Raw genomic sequence first — 26,225 nt, forward strand, 5'->3', positions numbered from 1 at the left:
ACGACAATCTGACAATACCAGATATCTTAATCAATGACAATATATTTATCAAAATTATTATATTTAATGACTAATGACAAAAAATCCCTGAAACAAAATATTAATATCTACAATGTGTGCATTGGACGTAATCACAGTAATATCATTTTTTTAGGCATAAATTTGAAACTTGTATATGGAACTGAAAAAAAAGCATTTTACTCGATTTTTTTTTATGGGAGAGGAATAATTCTCAAGAATATTTTCAGTCCCCACCACCACAATGTGCTTTTTAATTTTTCACTTTCAAGTTTCATCCACTGATCCTCTGCACCGAATTGTACCAACAAGTGGGGTCAGCTGTTTATATGTTTGACACCAGTGATCTAGCCACAGACGTTCACATATCTATGATAAATTATTTGATCTTCAATCAAGCTAATATGTTTTTGTATCATAGGCAGATAAACCCGCTTGAGCGAGAGGAGAAAAGGTCAATTCCACACACGAGGGCGAGATTCAAACCCCAAACCTGTGAGGTTGATGGAACGTTTTCCTTTCAGTCAAATCATGCCATTATTCCCGCTCTTTAGCACGTGCGGGGGTGGAAAAAAAAGATAATCATGAAAAATGTATGATGAAATATAATCATGATATCACAATCATACATCAGCAAAGTGAAACGAATAAGATTCAGATGGATGATCGTAATTTGGCCTGAGAGGGGAAATTAACATGTTCCTTGAGTGTAGCAAGTCATAAATATAAGTTAGAAAAATAATTGATGCATGAGGCAGCATGTTGGATTTTGTGGTTAGCCTGTCTGCAGCGCAGTTCTGAAGATTTGGGTTCCAGCATTCCTGTGCGGAGTTGGCACGTTCCCGCTACCCTTCCTAAAACACAGAACTTCAAGGAAAACCCAAAAATCTTCGACGGACCTGAGAATGCGGGTTTTTTTTTGTGTGTTTGTTTTTTTTTTTTGCCTATAAGGGCCCTGATATTGACTGGCGGCTTAGTTAGGGAGTAGAACCTCCGCCCGCCTCTCGGGCCGAGGCAAATAACTAGCAAGTGAGCGAAACTGTGAAAAGTTGCGCAATGAGCTCATAGCGCTGGTGCGCAATTCCGACGTGAGGAATTCTCTGCGGCTTCGGCGACGAGTGAGATCATCCTGACGACGTTCGAGGGCCGCGGAGGAATTTCGTGAAAATAATTTCGGCGGGACGAGGGAGTAAATCTGCGGAGGGATGACAGCCGCATGACATCATTGACACTCGGGTGCGCCGGTGAGGCCGCGCGGAGGGGAAGTCGCACGCGCTACTGCTGCTGAAGATGATGATGAAGGAGTGAAAAGACAAAGAACCGAAGACGGAAAGAAGGAAGCGGGTCAGAATGAAGTCAGGGTTGAGGGATTGGGCGGAACCAGATGGGAAACACATGCTGTCAAATGCACTCACGCACGTGGATGATGACCTGTTGACAGCAGATGGAGACATCACACACACACACACACACACACACACACACACACACACACACACACACACACACACACACACACACTCACACAAACAATCTGTCGCATTATTCCACTGTCACTGGACATACACGGCATGCTGGGTAATGTAGTCCTGGGGTGGGGGGGCTACAGCCTAGATCACATTTCTATCATTAAGAGTTCTGTAACCCTCAGTGCATTAAGTTTGCCGTTTTAATGTTGTAATGATTAATAAAAAAATTTTTAATTAATTTTGGATTCATTCATCTTATTAAATGATTGGAGCCTGTCCCAGCTGCAGCACCCCACGCTGGCCACTAGCGGTAATGACACATTTGATGACTCACCCAACCTGTCTACCACCACCAGAACTACAATTCCTTTTTACTATGCATGCTACAAATCCATCCATTTTCTTTTGCCGCTTATCCTCACGAGGGTCGCGGGGAGTGCTGGAGCCTATCCCAGCTGTCAACGGGCAGGAGGCGGGGTACACCCTTAACTGGTTGCCAGCCAATCACAGGGCACATCGAGACAAACAACCATGCTCACAATCACACCTAGGGGCAATTTAGAGTCTCCAATTAATGTTGCATGTGAAATTAAATCGTGATTAAAAAAAATGCCTTATGTCCTGCACTTTGTTAGCCTAATTCTGATTCGGACCTTTTGTTTGACCTCTTTGGGCCACCGTACATATCAATGTCAATCAGATCTTATTTCAACACACCTCTTCTATTGTCATTCATTTACCCCACAAAAAACTCACAATTTCCAAATTTGATATCCAAATTTCACATGAGACTGACGTTGCCAAAAAACTTGTCAGGTCGTCAAATTATGTTTGCGAGAAGCCGCAACAGCTGTGTGAACACACACGCGCACACACACGTCAATCTCCCGCTTTGCCGAGTACTGTGCGAAAGGGAAAGACAGGAAAGTCCGCCAAACTTCCACAAACATCTGCGTCTCGTCACCTCCCGACTCCCCATAATGCAGGTGACCACCGTCGCCATGGCGATGACATCCTCCCAATGACGACTCAGCGTAAAAAAGGCAACGCTCTTGTGCAAGCCGGTCAAACTTTTGACTCGCGAGTGAGTCAGCGCGGCGATTCTGGTAAAAGGAGGATGGCCTGATGGGAAAAACATCAACATGACACGCACATGTACACACACACACACACACACACAAGTCATATACACATTTGGTGAGGCCTTTTACTGCGCTGGCACTTTCACTCGGCACCGGAGGACGTTTTAATACATTTAACAAGTGCTCAAACTGTGCTGTCTCGTCTACACGAAACAAAGTCGCGCCCGCTGCACCTGTTGTTGCGGCGGGAGGGAAAGAACGCGAAAATGTGGAATTTGGACAAATCAGCACCCGCAGGAGGGCAAAAGAGCAAAACAGAAGTAATGGGACGCCGACGGGAAGTCACGTCGTAGGTTCAGTTTTGGGAAAGAAAAAAGGTTTGGCACGCATAAACTGAAAGTTAAAAGAAACTTTTGACAATATGTTCAGGACACCGAAAGGAAGAGAAACTAGAGATGGTTTAACCCATTACTTGAGCCTGCTACTTTACTACTAACACATTATGAAACGCCATAGATGGGCTAAGAAAAACATCTGTCGCTTTGGTGTAATGCTAACAGCATATACTATATATTGTGCGAATATTACTGCCATAAGGCGATCTCTGTGTACAGTATGAAGTTGTCATGAGCGTGGCTGGACCACGGCCTAGAGGGGCGGGGCCTGGCCACCGCTCCGAGCGGTTTCATCTCAGACACATGTCGCTGGTCACAGCTGTGTCACATGACGCACTATGATTAGACAATATATTTAAGTTGAAGTTTTGTCACTGGCATATGCCACTTCGTTGAGTATGCTTTCCCGTATCCAGGGTTTCTCTGCCACTACGCCATTATAGCCCAGTCACCCTTTTGGTTATGCTCTTTAGTTGATTAGTAGTTATCGGACATTATTTCTTGTGTTTTGGATCCTGCCTTCTTGGACCATGTTGTCGTGCACAACTTTCGTTTATAATAAAACCCACCAAACATCATGTCCTCGTCTTGGAGTCCTGCATTTGGGTCCGCCCGTGCACCATTGGTTCGTGACAGAAGTGTACTGCGCCCAGGTACCCAAGGCACCAGAAGGAGCAGCCCAATGGCCATTGAAGAAAAGTAAAAAATGTTTCTCAACATTCTAATTAATGACATCATTACTGTATGTTTATACAAAGTACAATATTTTATAGGGCCATTCAGAAATGTCTATTTAATTTGGGAGGCTAGAACATATTAATGCCATTTTTATTCATTTTGACGCATGGCGTCTTCAGTTATCACATCACAGTATTTCCAAAGTTGGACGGACCGTATACGCACATTCTGACCTTGTGTGCGTCTCCTCACTTCCTCTTTTGCTGCCCCAAAAAAACGACGGCGGGAGTATTTTCAGAGTGTTGCATTAAAGTAACAAAACTCGTGACCGTTTCGACTTGTAAATTTAGACCCGAGTCGACGACGGGCACAGCGGACGCCGGCAGAAGCCGACATCGGCTGAGCAGCGCGGAAGTGAACGTTAGTTGGGTCCAATGTGGGCAGGAAAAAAAAAAAAAAGTTGTCAGAAGATAAATCATTTCATAACGTTTTGTGCATGTACGTCGCCATTGTAGGTAACCTCCTGGAGGGGTTTTCATTTTGGGCCTGGAAGCCGCAGCGGTGGTTTCCAACCATCAATGATGGCGGCGGCGGCGGCGTGAGCGGTAATTGAGCTCTGGCGAGAATGTTTGTTTTACGGCCTGCTTTAGTTCCATTTCTGCCTGCGGTCACATTAAAATTCTGTCCTCTCCTGCCACGGGAATGTTTCCTTTTTTCTTTTTTTTTTCTTTTTTTTTAGGATGCAGAACAACAGCTAAAAAGAATTTACCTGCTCATATGTCTTTTAGTTTGTGTGAAAAGTAGGCAAGGGCTGATATCATATTTTACCGGGATGATAAACATGAGCAAAAAGAACCAAATGTGGTTGTCACGCTACTGCAATTAGAACTCGAAAAATGTAGTATTTTGAAACCCATCCATTTTCTTTGCCGCTTATCCTCATGATGATCGCGGGCACTGCTGGAGCCTATCCCAGCTGTCAACGGGCAGGAGTCGGGGTACATCCTGAACTGGTTGCCAGCCAATCGCAGGGCACATTGAAACAAACAGCCGCACTCACAATCACACCTTGGAGCAATTTAGAGTCCAACTAATGTTGAACGTTTCGAGGATGTGGGAGGAAACCGGAGTCCCTGGAGAAAACACACGCAGGTACGGGGAGAACATGCAAACGCCACACAGGCGAGACCGGGAACAAACCCGGGTCCTCAGAACTGTGGGGCCAACGCTGTCCCAGTTGATCCACCGTGCCGCCGAATTTTGAAATGTTTTAGTAAATAACCCTTTTTTTTTTTTTTTTTTTTTTACACCCATTGAAGGCACTTTGTAGGAACAAACAAAAGAAAAATAAACGTTTTGTTTTCTAAATAAAATTCAAATACAGTCCAATCGTAAGTGTACTTTGCTCTCAGAAAGTAGGTCATATAACAGCAGAAAAGTAGAAAAATTACATATGTATATTCGGAGTTGTCCATCTTTGTCACTCGGGCCGTTTTTACCATTATATCCACTCGAAAGAGGCTCATTTTGGTCGTTATGACGTGATGATTTTGAATTCCGAAATAGCATGTCCAGTACCAGTACAATGAGGACGGATAGCCAACCTAAAGAAGAACGGGAAAAAAAAATGACATGGTATTGTTATCTCTCTCCCTCATATTTGACGTGACAAGCCGTGATTCGCCGTCTAATCTTTCTCTTCTGCGAAAAAAAAATTGTGCTAATCTCAAAACCAAATGGATGCAACACCATCTACAGGGATCTGTTACAGTCGTTAGTGGTTTTTAAACCTGAATTTGACAGACAAGCTTGGAGAGTAAAAAAAAAAAAAAAAAAAAAAAAAGGTACTTGACGAATATATTCGTCGATGGCAGTAAACGGATGATGACAGATGTCAAAGTGTAATAGTTTTTTTGTGTTTGTTTAGTATTAACGGTTTGTATCACCATGACATGATAACTGGTATTTAGAGGTAGATGAATTCAGGTAAACCCCCAATGAACCAAATCCCCTATCGAGCATGTACTATACATTTTTTGAGCTTAGTGGGCATCAACAAGTCAGCGTGTAAAGCTCATAAAAAGAAGAAAAGCCGTTTTGTGTGGAACATTCTTGGCACAAGCGCGCAGTCTCTCTTTCACGCTGGTGTTTATGAGCCGCACATACCTCATCACACCCACTAAATCCACGTTGCACAACCCACGCCGATATGGCAAGCCGTCCGTACAGATTCCCGCCAGTGTGCTAGTGCGCTCTTCGTCCTCGCGAGGCGGACAATCGAGCGCACTAGTACAACGATTGCTAGTACGAAAACGTCATGAATTAAAACCTGCAAACACGTGCACGGGCTCGCGACTGATGAAACTAATGAAAATGAAAAAATAGAATTCGGTTGCTCGGCCAAAAAATGTTGACCATTGTTTTCCGGAGTATAAGCACATTTTTGCAAAGCAAATATAATCACAAATCATCAGTCTGCTTTCACGGAGGACTACAAAACCCGCAAGATTTTACTGAGAGGATGATTGTCTGAGTTATTTTTTTTTAAAAAAACAATTATTGATTGAGCAATAATCAAAATAGTTGTTGGTTAAGCGGATGATTGATTAGTTGATGAATTCTCTCTCTCTCTCTCTCTCTCTCTCTCCTCTCTCTCTCTCCTCTCTCTCTCTCTCGGAGGAAACCGGAGTGCCCGGAGAAAACCCACACAGGCACGGGGGAGAACATGCAAACTCCACACAGGCGGGGCCGAGATTGAACCCGGGTCATCAGAACTGTGACGCCAACGCTTTACCTGCTGAGCCAGCATGCTGCAAATACCATAAATAAAAACATTTACTTAAACTTTGAACCACAAATACAAAAAATTTTTTTACATAATTCTACAAAAAAACCAAACCTATATCTGCTTTGCCTTTGAACTCAACTACGTACTCATATGGACTCAAGGATATTTTATTTTTTTTACTACTAAGACTTGTGCACATTCGTCATTAAACAAGTGCACTGAATTATTATAAATTTTGTTGTTGTTTTTTTTAATCAGGGAAATAATCTAGCACATGATCAGAAAACTATATGGAGAAGGGTTTGGCCAAGGGAGCCCCGTGTTGCATGACAGCTTACCTGCTGGCCTACACGCGCTCACTTGGTCTTGCCAAAGACCCCACCCCACCCACTCACCCACCCACCCCCTGCAAAAGAGCACGACCCTGAGTATGAGCGCAACAGGAAGTCATCAGTATGTGGTACAGGAAGTGGGCGGCGGAAGGCGGAAATCCCGCTCGACAAAACACCGCTTGAACCGAATGCCGCTGTGGCCGAGACCGGTCTGGCACTTCGGGGCGCTTTTGTGTCGCTGAGGACTGGAGGAGAAATTCTGAGATATCCATATTTTGCGCAATGTCAAGACACCAGTAATTCTCTTTCTTTGAGCTTGTAAAATAAATAAATAAATAGACAAACAAATTAATTAATTAATTAATAGGCGGGTTGATAGATAAATAAATAAATACATCTAAACCTATCTGATCTAAAATAGACACCCTTAATCAAAAATACATTAAAAGTAAAAATAAACAAACAAAGAAATAAAATAAATTTTGATTTCAAAAAATACATTAAAATCTAACAGAAATTAAATTTGAAAGGGAAAATGCTCCACATAAAAACAGAAACCTAAAAAAAATATTTTGCCAGACTCTATGCATAAAAGCCAAGTAAAATCAATTATCACATTATAATTGAAACAAAAATCTACATTAAAAAGAAAATATTTTTCTTTACAATAACAGTAAAACTTAAAGTAAAATTAATATAAAAACTAAGAATAGAAAACAAAAGAATGAATTTATAATAAATAATAAATGAAAAACAAATACAATTAAGATGAAAAAAGTACAAATGAAATAAGCAACAAAATACTGCAAATGTAAATTTTGAATCAAAATTTAAAAAAAAAAATCGAAATAAATGGACAATAAAACAAAGTTTTAAAAATCTAAAAATGTATTTTAGTACTTGGGTATAACCTGACTTAAACACTCATCTGACAAAAATGCTTACGCGCACACACACACACACACACACACACGCGTTATTGTCATCACTTATCTCAGCGGCACAAACGAATCTTTGCATACCTTCGGTCGGCCATCGCGCAACATGATGATATCACGAGAGCAGAATGAGATCAATTCGAACTATGGCAACCATCAACAGATCTCGTCGTCAGAAGCACAAAAACCATTCTCGGCGAGAAACAAACTCTGGAGAATGCTTTCAAGAAGTAGGTCACTGGCAGAGGAGGTGAGGGGTGCGTGGTGCAGGGGGTGCGGTGGGTTGGTGGTGGTGGTGGTTGGTGGTGGTGGTGGGGGGGGGGGCGCACAAACACACACACACAAACCACTGAGGAATTTCCTTGTTTCATATAAAACTGATAATGGGATGTGTCCCAGTGGGAGTGGAAAATCAGAGGTGACTTACGAGCAGCATTCCAACCTCACACGCACACGCACATCTAGTTTTACATGAGCAAGGAGAAGCAGGGCAAAAGTGTTTGGCAAACTCCAGTCAAGTTTCCACGTCTTCACCATACTGTCAAACGCTACGCTGCCACGAAGACGAAGAAGAAAAACAGCAAGTTCTGCTATGCTATGCCATGCTATGCTATGCTATGCTATAGCTGCAAGGTAGCATAGCAACGTCACGTCACTTAACGACGACTATATTTTTCTTCTGTCCCCTCCATCCCTCCAATATGAGCCAGTTTGCCAGGCAACCAGAGGCTATGATATCCTGCCACTTCCTGTAAGTGTGTGCGTGCGTATGCGTGTATGTATGTGTGTGTGTGTGTGTGTGTGTGTGTGTGTGTGTGTGTGTGTGTGTGTGTGTGTGTGGTCCTGGCAGGGATGGCAGCACAGACGGCGTGATGGCGTGATGGCTTTCTACCTGCAGAGAGAGAAAGATGGCTGTCCAGCGTGTGGTAAAAGCTGGACGCGAAGGTGATGCGCCACCTGTCCCTTTTTTTGTGTGTGTGTGTGTGTGTGCATGCGTGTGCGTGCGTGTGTGTGTGTGGGGGGGGGTGAAGGTGTTGCGCAACTTCCCTTTTTTTTTTCTTTTTTACATATCCACACTCGTACGATAAAGTCGAGTCAACCAGGACAAGATGATATTGGTATTTTTCAGCATAGCAGTAGAATATTGGATTCTTTAAATCACAGGATGAAGGAATGAGGGCTGCTGGTAATGCGTTGACCTCACAGTTCTGAGGACCCGGGTTCAATCCCAGACTCGCCTGTGTGGAGTTTGCATGTTCTCCCTATGCCTGCGTGGGTTTCCTCCGGGCACTCCAGTTTTCTCCCACATTTCCAAAAACATGCAACATTAATTGGAGACTAATTGCCCCTAGATGTGATTGTTTGTGACAGTTTGTCTCGATGTGCCCTGCGATTGGCTGGCAACCAGTTCAGGGTGTACCCCGCCTCCTGCCCAATGACAGCTGGGAAAGGCTCCAGCACTCCCCACGACCCTTGTGAGGATAAGCGCCAAAGAAAATGGATGGATGAATGCATTGCAATTATCGGTATGAGTGCTTGTTTAAGTGTGGCGCTCACTAGTACCATTTTATTTTGGGTAAGATTGTGACATTTGATATTGGAGGGGGGGAAAAAAGATTTTAACACATACAAAATCTTTTTGGGGTGATAAAAAGATTTCATGAAAAACACAAGAGTATTTTTCCTTATGGTAATATAACCCCCAACACTCCTGAAAAAAAATACAATTACTGTATTTTCTTAGTGGGTGGGGTGGTGGTGTGGAGGGAGAATCTGGGAAAAAAAAAATGTTCTCGAGATGAAAAGATTTTCATCTCTTAAAATTGACCTCTGCCCCCCCAATTGTGACAACACCCACCTTTAAAAAGTCCATTTTCCCTTAGAGGGAAAAAGTGTTTTGGAAATACAAAAACTCAATGTTTGTTTTGAAACTTTTGTTTTGGTAAAATATTGCTTTACCTTTTTACCTTTTATGTACAGTTTTTACGTACATTGCATCTTCCCTCCACCCCAGGCACATATTCAAGCGGAATGTTGATATTCAAACTGCACTTATGTTCCAGAGGCCTTTAATAAAATTAAATTAGAGCTTTTTAGTAATAACATTTCTGCCTCGGTGTTGATGAACACTAACTACTGTACTGTGTTTTAACATTGATTGGGTTAGTGATAGAGTACTTCGATACTGGATACTTAGTATCAAACGTTTGCGAGCCACTAATCTACTACGGCTCCTGCATGCTGGGAATTTTCTGCGTTTGCAAGTCATCGCGATGCTCGCCCCGTTTGCCAAAATAATTCCCCTCCGCTCCTTTTGCTTCCACGGCGCGGTCCGAAAGGTTTGGAAATCCTGCCGAGTAGTAACGTTGACAAGTCGACTGGTCCTCACGTATGTTTGCGACGTGAGGTCGCGGCTAAACTGACGTCCGCGTGAACACGCACGGACGGCCACGCGAAAATAACGCACAAACAAACACATCCACCACGTACGCACACATTCACAGACACACATTCAGGAAGTCACGTTGGAGCGCCAAGTGTGTTAAAGCATTTTTCCATTCACAAATTCTCAGACAGTGAAGTGTGCTGAGGCCTTGCCTTGGCCCTGCAGTGCACGAGGGAGTGTGAGAGTGTCTGCGTGTGTGTGTGTGTGTGTGTGTGTGTGTGTGTGTGTGTGTGTGTGTGGAGGGGTAGGCGGGCGGCTATAATGATGACTGCTGTGTCACCACGACAACAGCAAACACCACCCCTCGCTCACTTACTAATACACACACACACACATCCATCTATATGCTGTATTGATTGCCACTATGGAATAATCGAGAACTGACAGAGTAACCTTACAAGAATTCCCTGCATGTTCCTCCATCACCACGGTAACAGACACAGGGACGTGTTATCTCACTTCCTGTTGTGCACACACCAGTAGGCAAAAGTTTTACCTCATGACGGCAAGCATCCATGCAACTTCTCGCACTTTATGTTGACATGAGCTTGGCTATGTCGTGTCTGCGACTGTGCGTGTGCGTGCGGGTGTGTGTGTGTTGAGTAATGAGGGAGACTGGACATCCCCCGCAACACACACACACACACACGCAAACACAAATACGTAGATATAGAACAGTCTAAAACAGACTAACCTGCAAGACATCCCTCATTTTCTTCCATCGCCACGGCAACAGACACAGCGACTTGTCTTCTCACTTCCTGTCTTTTTGTACACGTCACACACACACATACACACAGCCACGCACACACACAGTTTCACTTCCGATCACGGAAGCGAGCATCCATTCATCCGCTCTGCCATGTCCATCCACCTTCTCTCTCTCTTTCTCTCTCCCTCTCTGTCTGTTTACATGTGCTTCACCAGGCTGTGTCTGTGCGTGCGCGCGCGCGTGCGTGCGTGTGAGTGGGAGCCCTAGAGAAACACTCCTCTTGCCACAGGAGTAAAGCCCAAGCATGACGCAGAGCCAGAAATAGACAGAAGGGGCCCGAGCGGGGGAAGGCGCACGGCCAACGCTGATGGCACTTTTGCAGCGACAAGCTCACACACATACAGGACACACGCGCGCGCACACACACGTCAACTACAACAGGTTTGACCGATACATTCACATTCTAATGATTGTTTGGACTTTATTACACAATCTTGGATCTCATTGTCACTCCGCCAGGATGAATAGAGGTTTATAATTAATCCAGTGCAGTACAGTGGAACTAGTGGGTAACATTTTCGGGAGGTTCTGCATTTGAATCTCGCCTGTTCTCCCTGGACAAGTCCAGAGAAACAATGGAGCGGTCACCAGGCAATCACATGGCGCAAAGGGTTTATTTAGTTACTGTAATGCCCTCGCATTAAAGCCCAGAAGGGGCTCAGTGTCGAGCCGCTGCTCCTCCGCATTGAGAGGAGCCAGATGAGGTGGCTGGGGAATCTGATTCGGACACCTCCCTGGTGAGGCGTTCCGGGCGTGTCCCACCGGAAAGAGACCACAGGGACGACCCAGGACACGCTGGAGAGACTATGTCTCTCGGCTGGCTTGGGAAAGTCCCAGGATCCCTCCGGTAGAGCTGGAAGAAGTGGCTGGGGAAAGGGAAGTCTGGGTAACCCTGCAGAAGCTACTTCCCCCGCGATCTGAACTGGAAAAGCGGAAGATAATGGATGGATGGATGGATGGATGGATGGATGGATGGATGGATAATGCTCTTGCATGTGGGCAAGGAGAGTCCACTTTTACTTAACAGGACAAACTGTAAAGCATGCAAACTGCTTATTTTGAGGTCCTGGGTTCCATCTCCAACCCCCCTGTGTGGAGTTTGCATGTTCTCCCCGTGCCTGCGTGGGTTTTCTCCGGGCACTCCGGTTTCCTCCCACATCCCAAAAACATGCAACATTAATTGGAGCCTCTAAATTGCCCCTAGGCGTGATTGTGAGTGTGACTGTTGGCTGTCTCCATGTCACTCCATATCCCTCGTGAGGATAATCGGCTAAGAAAATGGACAGACGGACGGTTATTTTAACCTGTACACGTCTTGGGGGAATTTATGGTTTAAGCCTCGCTAGTTAAAGGACAAATATGACAATATGTCCAGTAATTGAACTTTTTGAAAACCACCTTACTTTTTTTATATTCACTTTTGTTATTTGCTAATGCAATATTAATTTTCATTTTCTTTATAAAAACAAAAAAGGTATCATTTCAGAGGGGTCTGGGATGGATTAATTGTACTTCAATTCATTTCAGTGGAGGGACTTCATTCAACGGGGTTGTCCGAGTTGTGTGATATTTTCATGTCGCATTGTGGCGTGAGACATTTGTGGCTCGAAAAAAAAAAAAAAAAAAAAAGTGGGAAACACGAGCGCTGGTGTCCAAAGACTTCTGTCCACCAGGTACATTGTTACATGTGATCTGTGCGGCGCTTTTGCATGGAGGTTTGCGTGTATATGTGGAAATTGTCTAGGGGTGACGCGTTTGTGTGGGAAGCGCAAACACAAAAGCTGTCGCTTGTTTATTTGCTTTGGCGATACCACAGAGAGGGAGAGAGAGAGACAGAGGGAGAGAGAGAAGAGAGAGAGAGAGACAGAGGGAGAGAGACAGAAGGAGAGAGAGAAGAGAGAGAGAGAGAGAGAGAGAGAGAGGGAGATAGAGAGACAGAGGGAGAGAGAGAAGAGAGAGAGAGAGACAGAGGGAGAGAGACAGAAGGAGAGAGAGAGAAGAGAGAGAGAGAGAAAGACAGAGAGAGAGAGAGAGAGAGAGAGAGAGACGCCACAGGGGAACACACTTGACTCTTATGCAACACTCACAATCACACAGCTGTGCCGGATTCCAGCAATGTTCCGTGTTTGAGTCTTTTCAGTAATTTGGATATGAAACTTCACCCCTGATCACCTTTTTTTTTTGAGGGGGGGGGGGCTGCCATTCAATACCACAAAACGATTCTCACTGTCATATTCAATGTTTAAACTCTGGGTTAGTTTTAAACTGGAAAATCATGTGACTGGCAACAGGTTTCGAAGCAGAGTTTCCCATATTGCTTGTCGTAGAAACATTTTTTTCCCCCCAACGCCACTATATTATCAACAGTGTTCCACGACCGCTTTGTAATGTGTAACGGGCGGCTCTCCCCCCATTGCCAGTGCGAGCTTGCGCACGCACGCGTGCGTAACTCTACACTGGATGGCGGCATCTCTGGGGGTCTCCCGGCGGGTGACACATAACATAACAGCGGCTCTTCCAAGTCATTTTAACGCCGCGGGAGGGGGGGAAGCTAGGCCGGCTCACAGATGAGATGAGAGAAGACTTGCTATGGATTCGGAGCAAAGCACTTTCGATGGCGAGGAATGAGCGACAACGTGAGTCAGCGTGAGTCAACACGTGAATCAAGAGGCACTCAAGTAGCAAGAAGACAAATTGCCCATAATCCTGAGTGACAAGGCCAGATCAGGTCCTGAGTCATCACAAAAAGGCAGACGCGTGCCAATGGGAATCAACGTCTTTGGCGACGACTCAATTTGGGGAATGCAGGGGTGAGCCTGTGTCTGGAGGACATTTTGGCATTTGACTTCTGAGACGTTTGACTTCTAAGCTGATTGACTTATTTGGGCCTTTTGTCATTTTGGTTATTTGACTTGATTTTTTTTTTTTTCAACTTTTGAATTTGTTTGACTTTTGAGGTGTTTTGACTTTTGGGGAGGTTGACTTTGAAGCTAATTGACTTTTGAGGCCTTTGACTTTATGACCATTGGACTTTTGGGTTCTTTGAATTATATATATATATATATTATATATATATATATATATATATATATATATATATATATATTAGGTCTGGCATTTAAGGCATGAAACTTTCTGGGCATTTGCGTTGGAGTTTTTAGAGATTTAACATTTTAGGCCTTTGAATTATTTGAATTTTGGAGCATTGAATTTTGATACATTTTTGGTTGAGGAGTTTTGGGTTGTCGAGGTTGAATTATTTGACTTTTGAGGTATTGGACTTTTTGGAGATTTGAATTTTTAGTCCTTTTAATTATTAGAATTTTGGGGCCTTGAATTTTAATGGATTTTTGGTTGAGGACTTTTGGGTTGTCAAGCTTGAATTATTTGACTTTTAAGGTGTTGGACTTTTGGACCATTTGACTTTTGAAGTGTTGGACTTTTTGCAGATTTAAATTTTTAGGTCTTTGAATTATTAGAATTTTGGGGCATTGGATTTTGATAAATTTTTGGTCGATGAGTTTTGGATTGTCAAACTTGAATTATTTGACTTTTAAGGTGTTGGACTTTTTGACCGTTTGAATTTAGGCAGAACTTTTTTCCAGTCCCCACAATTGTAGCTTTTTAATCATTCCAAATTTTCCACGACAAAATTACCATTTGAACGAAGTGTCGAATTTAAGTTTCAACAACACACAAATTGCATTCTATAGTTATGATTATTATAATAACTTTGAGGAAATGGGAGGTCTGGCATGTACATTTGCAAGACATCTAACTGTCCACCCAAACATCGAGCCGGCCGATGCTCGGTTAGCTAATTAGAGCACTCGTTTATCTCGTTAGCCTGCAATTGATCCCCCGCCCCCCCGGCTGACTGGTGATCAGGCGTGCCAGCATGAGTGTAATCAATGCTAACGACAGGCAGAGTTGCAGCGTTACGTAAGCACGTTAGCGTAAACGCAATGTTACTCCCAAGGTCAACTGCTCTGTTGTTAGCCGGGCTAGCACGGTTAGCTGCGACTGGAAGCTGACAGCTGGAAAAAGTAGAAGGGTAACGGCGGAAATACAAAACAATATGCATACTGCGTTTGGAAAGCACGCTAGCATGGCCGCTTTAGAGCGCTTCGTCGTGGCTGTGAGTGCTTGTGCGTCCTGCAGAGAAAGGCAAACAAGTGAGGAGGTGGTGAGAATTTTTCAAATTTGACTTGACAGCTAGCATATGATCAGGAACTTTGTGCTAGCAAGGCTGCTTCAGAGCGCCGTGTCGCTGCTTTCTTGGTTATTTTGGATGCGGGGAATATTTACTGTACATGCTATGGACGCATGAAAATATAACAAAAGTGTTGTTTGTTGCAAACTTTTACACTAACAAAGTGGGAATTTATTTTCCGTTTTCCATTTGGCTTTAAGCGGGATCAAAAATAAAACGATCCCGGCATTTGTTATAATAGCACGCACTGCTGATTGCAAAACCTACAACTTTTTTTGTCAACAGGTCAAAACTCAACTAAAAGGTTATTTTACTACTTTACAAATGAACTGTTGAGTGAAAATAAACTTTTTTTGTCGTTATTCTCCCGCACTGACGTGTTGAATTGATTGCATTTATTTAGCCGGTAATCAAGCCGACTGCGGCTTTTTTAGGTCAAATAAAAAATGTGGTGATTTGATGAGTCACTGTGCACTTTTAAGAGAAGGGAGGGGCGGGGTGGAGGGGAGCCACAAACAAAACCAACTTGTTTACCATCACAATTTAGAAGCATGCAGAAAAAAAAAAGGCTGGAAGCTCAGTGGAAGCGACACAGGAACATTAAAGATGAAATACGATGTAAATAACTTTTTAATAGCTTGTGTGCAAATATTTTCGTCCCTATGAAGTGCTGCCCCCATGGGGGGGAAAATGGTTTCCATCCTTTGTTTGTCCTTTTTTTTTTTTTTTTTTTTAAACGGGGGCTCAACCCGAAAAACTGCACTTGCCATTGTACAGTTGCTCACTTGCATGCCACAGGACCGCCCCTTTAAAACCGGCTAACTTCACTGCAAGGATGGTGAAACTGCAGAACTACAGTTTGCATATTTGCGATGCAACACGCACACAAATTGATCCACGCACGCACACACACCCCTTTCCCGCTAGGCTTCCCGGTGACGCAACATCTGCGGGAGGCTCAAGTGCAACAAAATCCCCCGTCCCGCTCTCGCTACATTATCGCTGCCGCACTCTCCATCAAATATGCATCCAATTATATAAGAGCCCCCTGTTACGCAACAACGCGGCCTGTCCCTGTCTCCACCCGGACGGCAACGACTTACAGAACGTGCGCCGCAAGACGGACAAACACAACAGCGGGGGGGCACCCTCAATGTCAGTAGAGAGGTGCCTTGAGATAAGAGTACAATTTTTATGCTCATAACTCAAAAAGAATCATCTAGCCCCATTGGAATGAATCCCATCTTTTTAATAAGCGGTACCCTGAATTTTTCTTTATGTTAAATCAAAACTGACGGCTTTCGATTTGTGCGCGAAAGTTCGCGTCAACATCTGTGAAGGCGTCAATCTTTCGTCTTTTCCCCCACTCGACGCACACCAAAATAAAAGCCCTCGCCTTGGCTGCTGTCGGCACCACAAACCAAACAGGAAACCTTGAGGTGGTCCGGACTGAGGATGAAGATAAACGTCTCAAAGTGTTGTGTTTGTTTGTGATACCGCTTGAAACGCGCAGCAAAATGAGGAACTGGAAACCGGCTCCAGATTTCGGCCTTGCACCAGTAAATAGCCTGATTCCTGTCCTCTGTATTCCTCTTTGAAAGCAGACTGGATATATTTGTGATGAATCCAAATGAGACATTTTCAAACATTAACTTTTACTTTGGAAAATAATGATTGAATTTTTTTTTGTTGTTGTAGATTTTATGATAGATTTGATGAACAAAACCAAGAAATGAACCATAATCAATTTATGTTTGTGCAATTGCTGCGCTGTCATTTGGAAAGAATGTCCTGTTTTACAATAAAGAGATGGACATTTTTAAATGTTTTTAATGATCTGAGGGGAAAAAAACATATTCATCAATTCTTGATTTAATCGTTCCCTGCCACACTGAAAACCTTACTGGTAAAATCTTTCAAATTATTGCTGCAATTTGGCACAAATCTCTATGTCTGTTTTATATAATTATGATGTTCAACAATGCTAATTTCATCATTTTGAATTGAATAGGATGAATGAAGTCGACGCAATAGAGATAAAATTGGGGTGCACTGCTTGACTGCGACCCGCAGAGGCGCTGTTGATTACGACCCAACCAGTTTGAAGTCTAAGATGATAAAGACGTCATGAGTAAGATTTGGGAGTAAACTACTACAATATATTAAGATTATTATGATCTGACACCTTGATTTACAAGCACCACATTGTATACGTTTTTTTTTTCATTACCAGCAGTCGCTTGGATGATTTTATTTTACTGCAATTTTTATGTCACAATACAGCACCATTCATGCAAAGTGGGGTAGGGGATGAGCCGTACAGTTATTATAGTTATTATTGTGTAGTTACCCTGTCATCTGGACAAGTACAGCCAAACATACAAATTGAAAACACTCACAGGAAGCTGCTGTATGCCACAACTCACACCCAGACGTAACCAGGCAACTCAGTAAAGGCACCCACCCAACACAAGATTACGGGCACTTTTATATTTTGTTTAAAAAAAAAAAAAAAAAAAAAACTCAATGTTTATCACAAAATTTCAGGAATATTCTGTCCTAAAACTCCTGAGAGAAAACATGAAGAAAGCACAGAACATTCCGGAACCATTCAGCCTGTCAGCATCTTCATCTCCCATGAAGAACTCCTCCTTGAGGTCTTTTCATTTCAGTGTAAATATCGAGTAAAAACGACATAAATAGCATGTCTTGAACGTCAAAATTGAGTAAGAAACATCTCCAAATGCACTTTTGATTCTTTTTTTTTTTTAAGAGGACTTAGAGGATATTTGTGTCGATATTTTTGGAGCTTTACACGCTCCTTTGGGACACACACAGGTAAGCGTGACAACAAAGTGTGAATAAATTAATTTGTGCTGTCAGGGACTTGAGAGGAAAGACATTGAGAGGCCTCACGCTGATGTCAACCCGCAGAAGGTAGGAGGAGAAAGAAGGACTTTTTTTGTTTGGTTTTGGGATAAAAGAGGACACGAGGAGGAGGAGGAGAAGGAGGAGGAACAACATGAAGGAAAGACTGAGAATGAGAAGGACGAATAGAAGAGGACAAGAAGAGATCAAGAGGACAAATAAAGGAGACATAATGACATTTTGCTTCTATCCTTCCATTTTCTTCGGCATTTGTCCACATTAGGTTGTTAGGTGAGGTAGAGTCTATGCCCGCTGACTTTGGGCAAGGGGGCGGGATCGCACATATAAACAATAGAATGACCAGCAGTTCATGTCAGGGCACATGTACGGTAAATAATGAACAAATCTGTCCATCGTCCACACAAGCACACTTATAAACAATGAACTTGCTTGTTTTTGTCCTAGCTTCCAGCAGGCTAACGACTGGTAGCACATGCTAATCTGACAGCTGTACGACAGGCGGGGGGCAGCTAGCCAGCAGCGCTAGCTTCTTACCGCTAATACCCTAGCGTCGAGCTCAGTTTTTTTTCTCTTTTTTTTTTATCATCTTGTCTCAATGCCACACGTGGAGTTAGCAATGATGGCTAATCCGAGCGGCTAAAGGAACCAGGCCCAAGCTGTTTCCCCCCCACCCCTTCCAAAAAATTATGTCAGTTGCGTGAGATTAAGATTAGCGTGCTGACATGGAGCCCAAGAGGAAACGGCAGAATGTTGTTGAAGCAACACTGATGTTCAAAAAATTTGGAGTTCAGTAAAGCGTTGCCTGATTGCGAATCACCATTTGTCCCAATAAACATGAAACTAACAAACAACTATTGCCTGAAAAACGTTGGTACCAACATCCTGACGCTAAACCACTGTAATAACGACCAAACACTAGTAGATGACATCAATAAATCACTTTGGATTTTAGATCAGTGCAGATTTTGAGTAGAAGATAAAGATTAGGCTGTAAATCTCACCTTGCCACTTTGTTTATGAGGGAGAGGAATGCCAACACGTCAGACGTCCGACAAGCTTAGGCAGAAAATGTATATTTATGGTATTCACAGAATATCTGTTGCGGTAGGTAGCAGGAAGTCTGTCGCCAGCATCGAGTCTGCATCACTCATGGTGCGCGTCTAATGCCTGGATCAAACTACACGATAAATTTGGTCTCAGATGATGGTACTATGTGAGACTACAGCCATGTCTTGGTAAGAACACCAGCAACACTACGTAACAAATATGATATCACTGTATCTTATCTTCGGCTTAATTTGTCAAATCAAACTGTCGCGGGACTGGGAAACGTGTTAATGGTACTGGATATAGGTGTTGCCATGGCGGCAACAACACTTATTGGCAGGAGGAAGAGGTGCTTTTTGATTGCTGCAATGTTTAGTGTTAAAAAAAATGAAATTAATGTTTTGTTGTCTTCCCTGGGTGCTGTGGTGAGACTGCTTAAGTTCGTCACACTTTAAGGAGAGTTTGAAGTCATGTTCATATCCTGTTATTACAACTAGCTAACAGGCAACATCGTTTTATACAGCTAGCTAGTGCTAGTGCTAACATTCACACATAACCACGCTAGCGTTCTGTCAATTCATGTGCTAAAGTTTCCGTAAACATTGGTTTGTGCACGCGAATAAATGTTGACGACAGCGGCCGAGGGAAGCGAGGCGCTGTTGAAAGACAATCCTAAGGGTCAACATCACAGTTTATGTCACACTACTCAGAAAATATGAGAGGGGAAAAAATAAAATCAAATATATTGGACTTTTCATTTTGGTGCGGTATGTCCAAGAACACTATTCAGAGAATCTTAATGAGTCCAAAGGCAGTAAAACGGCGGGCAATATGAGGAACTTTGTTTGGAAAACAGCTTCCGGTCCATGTTTTAATGAATAAAGGATTTTTTTTTCATTTTTTGAGGAGGGTCAATTATTGGTCCCGAACCCCAACCAACAGCAAGCATTTGTGTGTTGGCGCACCTGCTGGAGCCAGGCTGCCTTTGCGTCTGCTGACTTCCTGTGCGAGGACAGGATATGATGTCACCCAAATGACAGCTTTGCGCTCCTAAGTGCCTCCAATTGACGACTACAAATAACAGACCTCCGTTCCCACTCCTCCTCTTCCTCATCCTCCTCTTCCTCTCGTCAAGGCCTTAAGCGACACGCCAACTTACAGCTCTCCTTTCTCTCTCATCCTCTTCCTTTTCTTTCACCGTCTGGCCCTCGCTCGTCTCAGGCGAGAAGCCAGAGAACTGCACGGCGGCCATGGCGGAGGCTCGCCACCTGTTCCCCACCGGCGGGGAGATCATGATGATGATGACGAGGAGGGGGGGACTTGAGGTTTAGAAGGCAAACCTTGGCTAAAAGCCTTAAATGAAGCTTTGTTTTTAGAATAAATCTATATAGATACAAACAATAGCAAGATTCGATACGTGCCCTTTGAGCTGCGACGATGGCGGCGCTAAGCTAGTAGGGGAAAAGTGTTAGCGTATTACCATGTGTGTGGATGGCACGAAAATCAAAATAAATCAAAATAAAATCACAATACCGGCAGACTGTGCTGCATACGGTTCCACAGAATGCTGTAGAAACACACACAACTAGCGAGCTTAGCATCACATTTTACAGGTAAAAACTAAGGACTATTTTTTTTCCAGATGTGCTGTATTAATAACATGCCTTAACATCAATAAAATGAACCCGATGAAAATTATTTGAGAAATTATTAAGTTGTGAATAATTTTAAATTCACGTGCATTGACTTTGATGTGAACGTCGCCCCCACCAACAAGGCCAACATGCAAACGTTGGTGGATCATGTCTCGATTCATATCTGAGGTTCCAGCATTTTTTTCCCACTTTTCCATACAGTAGAACATTTGTACAAACCACACAAACGTGGACATGCATTAAACATGTACTGTATAAATATGACCTCGCACACTGGCCCACTTGTCCCCGTTCATGTTTTACACTCACAAATACGCGCGCAGACTTTTCATGCTACTGCAAGGCTGGAAAGGAAGTGTGCAGCCCGCACAAGCGACAAAGGCTTCATTTGCATGAGGAACGACGCGGAAGCGTTTGGCGCTGGCGTGTGCCGACACACGCGCGCACACTTTTCATGTGATTTGAATGGTTGAACAAAAGCGCCGGCAGTGAACACAAGGCCGCGTAGAGGAAAGAGGAAGCCGACAAATTGCTGTGGGCTCGGCTAGGGTCCGTGTGGCACGCCTCACGAGTCGAGTGATGCCTAGCGCACACGAGCACCTTGCCTTCTTGCCTCTTCGCCTCCTAGCCACCTCGACCCCTTGTCTCCTCGTGACCAAACCTCCTCACCTTCTTCACCCTCTTGGGTGCCTCATTTCCTCAACTTTTCACCTCCTTGGCTCCACCTCTCCTAGCCTCACCTCTCACTTCCTCGCCACCTGACCTTTTCCCCACCTCATCTTCCAACTTCCTTATTTTACCTGCGTACCTTCTCATCTCACCTGAACTCACCCCCTTGCCTTATCGCCTCGTCCCCATCTCGGCAGGCCACGTGGCGGAAACAGGAAGCTGGAAAATTGCTGTCGTCCGGGTGATGGTCTTGTGCCGCGCGACGCAGTCAAATGATGCCCAATTGTTATCTTAGATGTGCACACGCCCAAAAAAAAAAACCACAACAAAAAACAAAAAGTCCCTCCCCATCAATGGCGCAGCTTGCATCCGTGGTAGCAAGCCAGGATCACCATGGCAACTACATACACACTTTGTCTTCAACTACTGCTTTTTTACTACACGTTTTCTTGATTTCAACTGGCAATTAAATGTCCGTGTGTGAGAGAGTGTGTTTGAGTGTGTGAGCGTATTAATGAATGTGTGTGTGCGTGTGTGTGTGTGCTCAACCATGTGATGTCATGAGAGTGCGTGTGTTTGTGTGAGTGTATGAGAGCACGTGTGTGTGTGTTTTGCAGCGTGAGAACATGAGTGTGCATTTGAGTGAGTGCGTGACAGCGAATTCACGAGGGTTCAACCAAAAAAATATTTCAACAATTACATTTCAAAAATACATTTGTATTCTCATAAAATTTCAGAGACGCTTATCCTCACAAGGGTCACAGGAGTGCTGGAGCCTATCCTGGCTATAATCAGGCAGCACCCTGAACTGGTTGCCAGCCAATCTTTTATCCTCATAATTCAACCATTTTCTTTGCCGCTGATCCTCACAAGGGCCACAGGGAGTGCTGGAGCCTATCCCAGCTGCAAGAGGCGGGGTACACCCTGAACTGGTTGCCAGCCAATCGCAGGGCGCATGGAGACAGACAACAGCTGCACTCACAATCACACCTATGGGCAATTTAGAGTGTCCAATTAATGTTGCATGTTTTTGGGATGTGGGAGGAAACCGTAGAAAACCCACACAGGCACGGGGAGAACATACAAGCTCCACACAGGGGGAGGCGGGATCGAACCCGGGTCCTCAGAACTGTGAAGCCAACACGTTACCACCTGCTCCACCGTGCCAATCCTCATAATATTTAATTTATTTCATTTTAATTGTGTTTCAACTTGATGTATATTATAGAAAAAAAGACACCATTTGCACAGTTTGAAAAAAAACATTTGTGTAACAATGTAAATTTTGATTAAAAGATTGACTATTGATGCAGTAATGCATTTTTAGGATCGCAATTTAGGAGAGATTTTCATTGCTTTATTATGTTGGTTTTCATTAGTGTGGCAATCCTCATACGTCACTATGCACCTTTTAAAATAAAATCATTTATTGAAAATTATTTTGTTGGACACTGCCCACCCAATCTACAGCTCACAGACCCAGTTTGAGAACCACAGCTCTAAACTACACGAGTGCCTCAATCAACGTTAATGTGCTCATTTTAAACACGGGAGTGACCCAAGTTGACGGCGCCCGTAAGTGGCAGGGTTGACGAGATCGGCGCGACAACGCGACAGGAAAACCACACGATAAAACCAAAATACCAGCCGAAAAAAAATCCATTTGTGTATGAGGTGACATAACGAAGGCTAGATGGGAGCAGATGGAGAGATGCAGGGGAGAGTGTGGATGCGGGCGCCATGGCAACCGCATGCAGAGTAGCTCCACGGAACGGGAAAGTCGCACAGACGCTCGCATTAGCCTCGCGATCTGATTGGCTGGCTGAGGCACTCGGGCAGGAAGTGGCTGACGCATGCACACAGTTGCGTTGCGTGGCATTTATCTTACCTGATAGTCGTTCTGTGGTCCAGCCCAGTAAACACACAATCAGGTTCCAGTTGCTGGAGGATGCAAAGAGAAGAAGGGTCCAAATTTTAGGAATGGGATTCACACTTCAATCAGAATCAAAAAGGAAGCAGAATCTAAAAACATGTACTTCAAATTCAACAGGAAGTCAGCCATTTTGGTTTGGAAGTTGCTTTTTTTGGACTCAGACACACCAGTTGGGAAGTTAGACAAAAAATAAGTTCCAGACACCATGTTTACCCATCGATGTGATGGGATGCACAAAAAAAGTCTCAAAAGATTTACTTCTGGAATTGAACAGGAAGTTGAAAAAAGAAAGACTCCTGACATCTATCATGACAGGACACACCAAAAAGCCTCAAGGGCCCAGCCACAAATTTAACAGAAAATCGGGATTTTTGGTATGAAGCAAACATTTTGATTGAACTTCTGACCTCGTACTAAATAATTCAAACAAGGGAACTCACCCAAATGAACAACATTTGTTCACTAAACGGAAAGGCGATGCAGTATTTGCATACACTATCTAATGTGGGTAGAGCTTGCTGTCAAACGGACGATAATTTGGAGGATTTGCCGTAAAAAGCCAAATCGTTTCGTATCAGATGTTGTGCCGAATGAAGTGCCAAGTGAGAAACATTTTGGGCAGAGGGTGAAAAAAAAATGAATTTGACGTGAAACTTATTTTTACTTCCTTATCTGATCTTCACCGCGCATTTCTACAAACGTTTGATTTTCTGACGCATTTGACAAACAGTACAATTGGAAAACACACAGGGGACATTCTGCTTCACGTCACACTTTGTCATTTTCGTTTGCTATTTTTTTCCCCCTCTTAAATCCGCTGGGCTTTCTCGTTCAACTCGCCCGCCGGGACGCGATCGCTTTGAATTTCCTGAAAGACATTTTGCCTGTGCTTGTATGCAAAATAGTCAACGTAGAGTGAAACCAGAAAATATTGTGTGCAAGGACACATCATTAGGTACGCCGAAGGAACATTATTTTGCACCAGTGGTGGGACGTTACCAAGGAAAAATACACGAAAAAAATCCAACAAAACATGTTCACGTAAAAAAACAACTCAAAACAAAAATAAAATGCTCTTATTCTCGAAGCAGCTGATCAGATGACCGGAGGCCGTATGGAGATTTAAAAACAAATATAATCATCTGAAAATGTCTTCTAGAAAGCACAGGGAGCCGAATGTGGGAGGAGGCCAGAATCGGGAATTTTATGCTCCCTCTTACGTATTCCAGTTGGAAGGTGAGCAGCAGCATCTTGAGCCAACTGGAGACTCTTAAAGGGGAAATCCAGTGGTTTGCATGAACAGTGTATCCAATAGGTCATGTCATATGTACCCTATTTTGACGATGTGATGTTAAATCCTCTCTCATTTAATAGTGTTTTGAGAAGATTTTTATTGACAATTACAAATTTTCAGGGTCAAGTCACATGACCTACGTACGCAGATGTGACGTGTACCGTGCCGCAACAAAGGCTCGATTACATGGGACACCAATTATGCCCGGCACCGATTTCTCACATTTATCCTCATCTGATTAAATAGCAGTATCAGTTGATCGGGAAGACGGAGGAATAAGTCCATACAGATTTGAACCTCTGGCTGTAAATAATGTTGAATATTTGGCTAGTTCTGCGTGCGGAATGACGCGGAGTCTGACTACTCGGAGGGCTACGCGCGGGATACAAGTGCATAAACAAAGGCCCCCAGGAGCTCTGGGCCGGCAACTGCGGATGGTTCTTCGGACGGGAATGACGCGGAGTTTAACGAGCGAGCTACGGCGGTGGGCCGCGAGCTGAGCTTCCAGGCGGCGGAGGCGGTTAGCCCCGACGCAAAAGCTCAGCTAAAGGCCTCCGCCACCACTGAAGGCGGGCAGCAAGCTCTGGCAGCCGCGGAGGGTTCTTCGGACAGGAATGACGCGGAGTCTAACGAGCGAGCTCCGGCGACAGACCTTTAGCCGAGCTTCCAGGCGGCGGAGGTCATTAGCCCCGGACGCCGAACCATCCGCGAGCTACGGCGGTGGGCTTCAAGCCGAAGCTCAGCTAAAAGCCTCCGCCGAACGCCAAACGTCGAAGCTCAGCTCACGGCCTCCGCCGGACGCTGAAGCTCGCTCGTCAGATTCTGCGTCATTCCCGTCCGTAGAAACATCCACATCTGCCGGCCCAGGTGGCTTTGTTTACGTACTTACGTCCCGCGCGAGGCCTCCGAATAGTCATTCTGCCCGAAGAACTATCCGAATATTCAACATTATTTACAGCCACAGGTTCAAACCTGTATGGAAGTATTCCTCCATATACCCGATCAACCGATACTGCTATTTCTTCATTAGATGAGGATAAGGACGAGAAATCAGCGCTGGGCACAATGTAATCGATCCTTTGGTGCGGCACCTTACACGTCACATCCGCGCACGTAAGTCATGTGAATCGTGAAAATGGCAGCTCCCTTGAAAATTTGTAATTGTTGATAAAAATCTTCTCAAAACACTATGAAATGAGAAAGAATTTAACATCACATTGTCAAAATAGAGTACATATTACATGACCTACTGGATACATTGTTCATGGAAAGCACTGGATTTCCCCTTTAAGGGATGACTCGTGGACTGCAAAATAAGCTGCATTACATTTCAGAGGTTGTACTTCTAATTTTGCCTGTGCACTTTTTTCACAAATATCTGCACTTCTTAAATACGGATTTTGCATACATTTGCGACCACTGTTGAGCATTCACAGTTTTATGAGAAGAATCAGGAATGTGATGTGCCTAATCCTGTGTCCAGTGATTATGTAGTTTATATATATATGTAACAATAGATAACTCAAGTGCATCGGCCGGGTTACGGCAATTTGAAAATCGCCGATTTAGCGCAAGTGCATTATGCATAAATGCATAAAGTGTTTGAA

At 43.9% G+C, this 26,225-nt stretch overlaps 1 protein-coding gene across 2 annotated transcripts in view; it reads right to left on the minus strand.

The window, feature by feature from the left end:
- hivep2a (HIVEP zinc finger 2a) overlaps positions 1 to 26,225 on the minus strand; it is a 69,153-nt gene that overhangs the window by 36,267 nt on the left and 6,661 nt on the right. Inside the window, exon 2 of one of the 2 annotated variants that reach the window (XM_061812106.1) lies at positions 23,280 to 23,332. The gene's annotated coding sequence lies outside the window, so the exon portion shown is untranslated. Of the gene's footprint in view, positions 1 to 10,840; positions 11,260 to 23,279; positions 23,333 to 26,225 lie in introns of those variants that run through there. The other variant, XM_061812107.1, reaches the window with a different exon arrangement.

The sequence above is a fragment of the Syngnathoides biaculeatus genome, chromosome 23 (assembly GCF_019802595.1).
Source record: "Syngnathoides biaculeatus isolate LvHL_M chromosome 23, ASM1980259v1, whole genome shotgun sequence".
Taxonomy (NCBI): domain Eukaryota; kingdom Metazoa; phylum Chordata; class Actinopteri; order Syngnathiformes; family Syngnathidae; genus Syngnathoides; species Syngnathoides biaculeatus.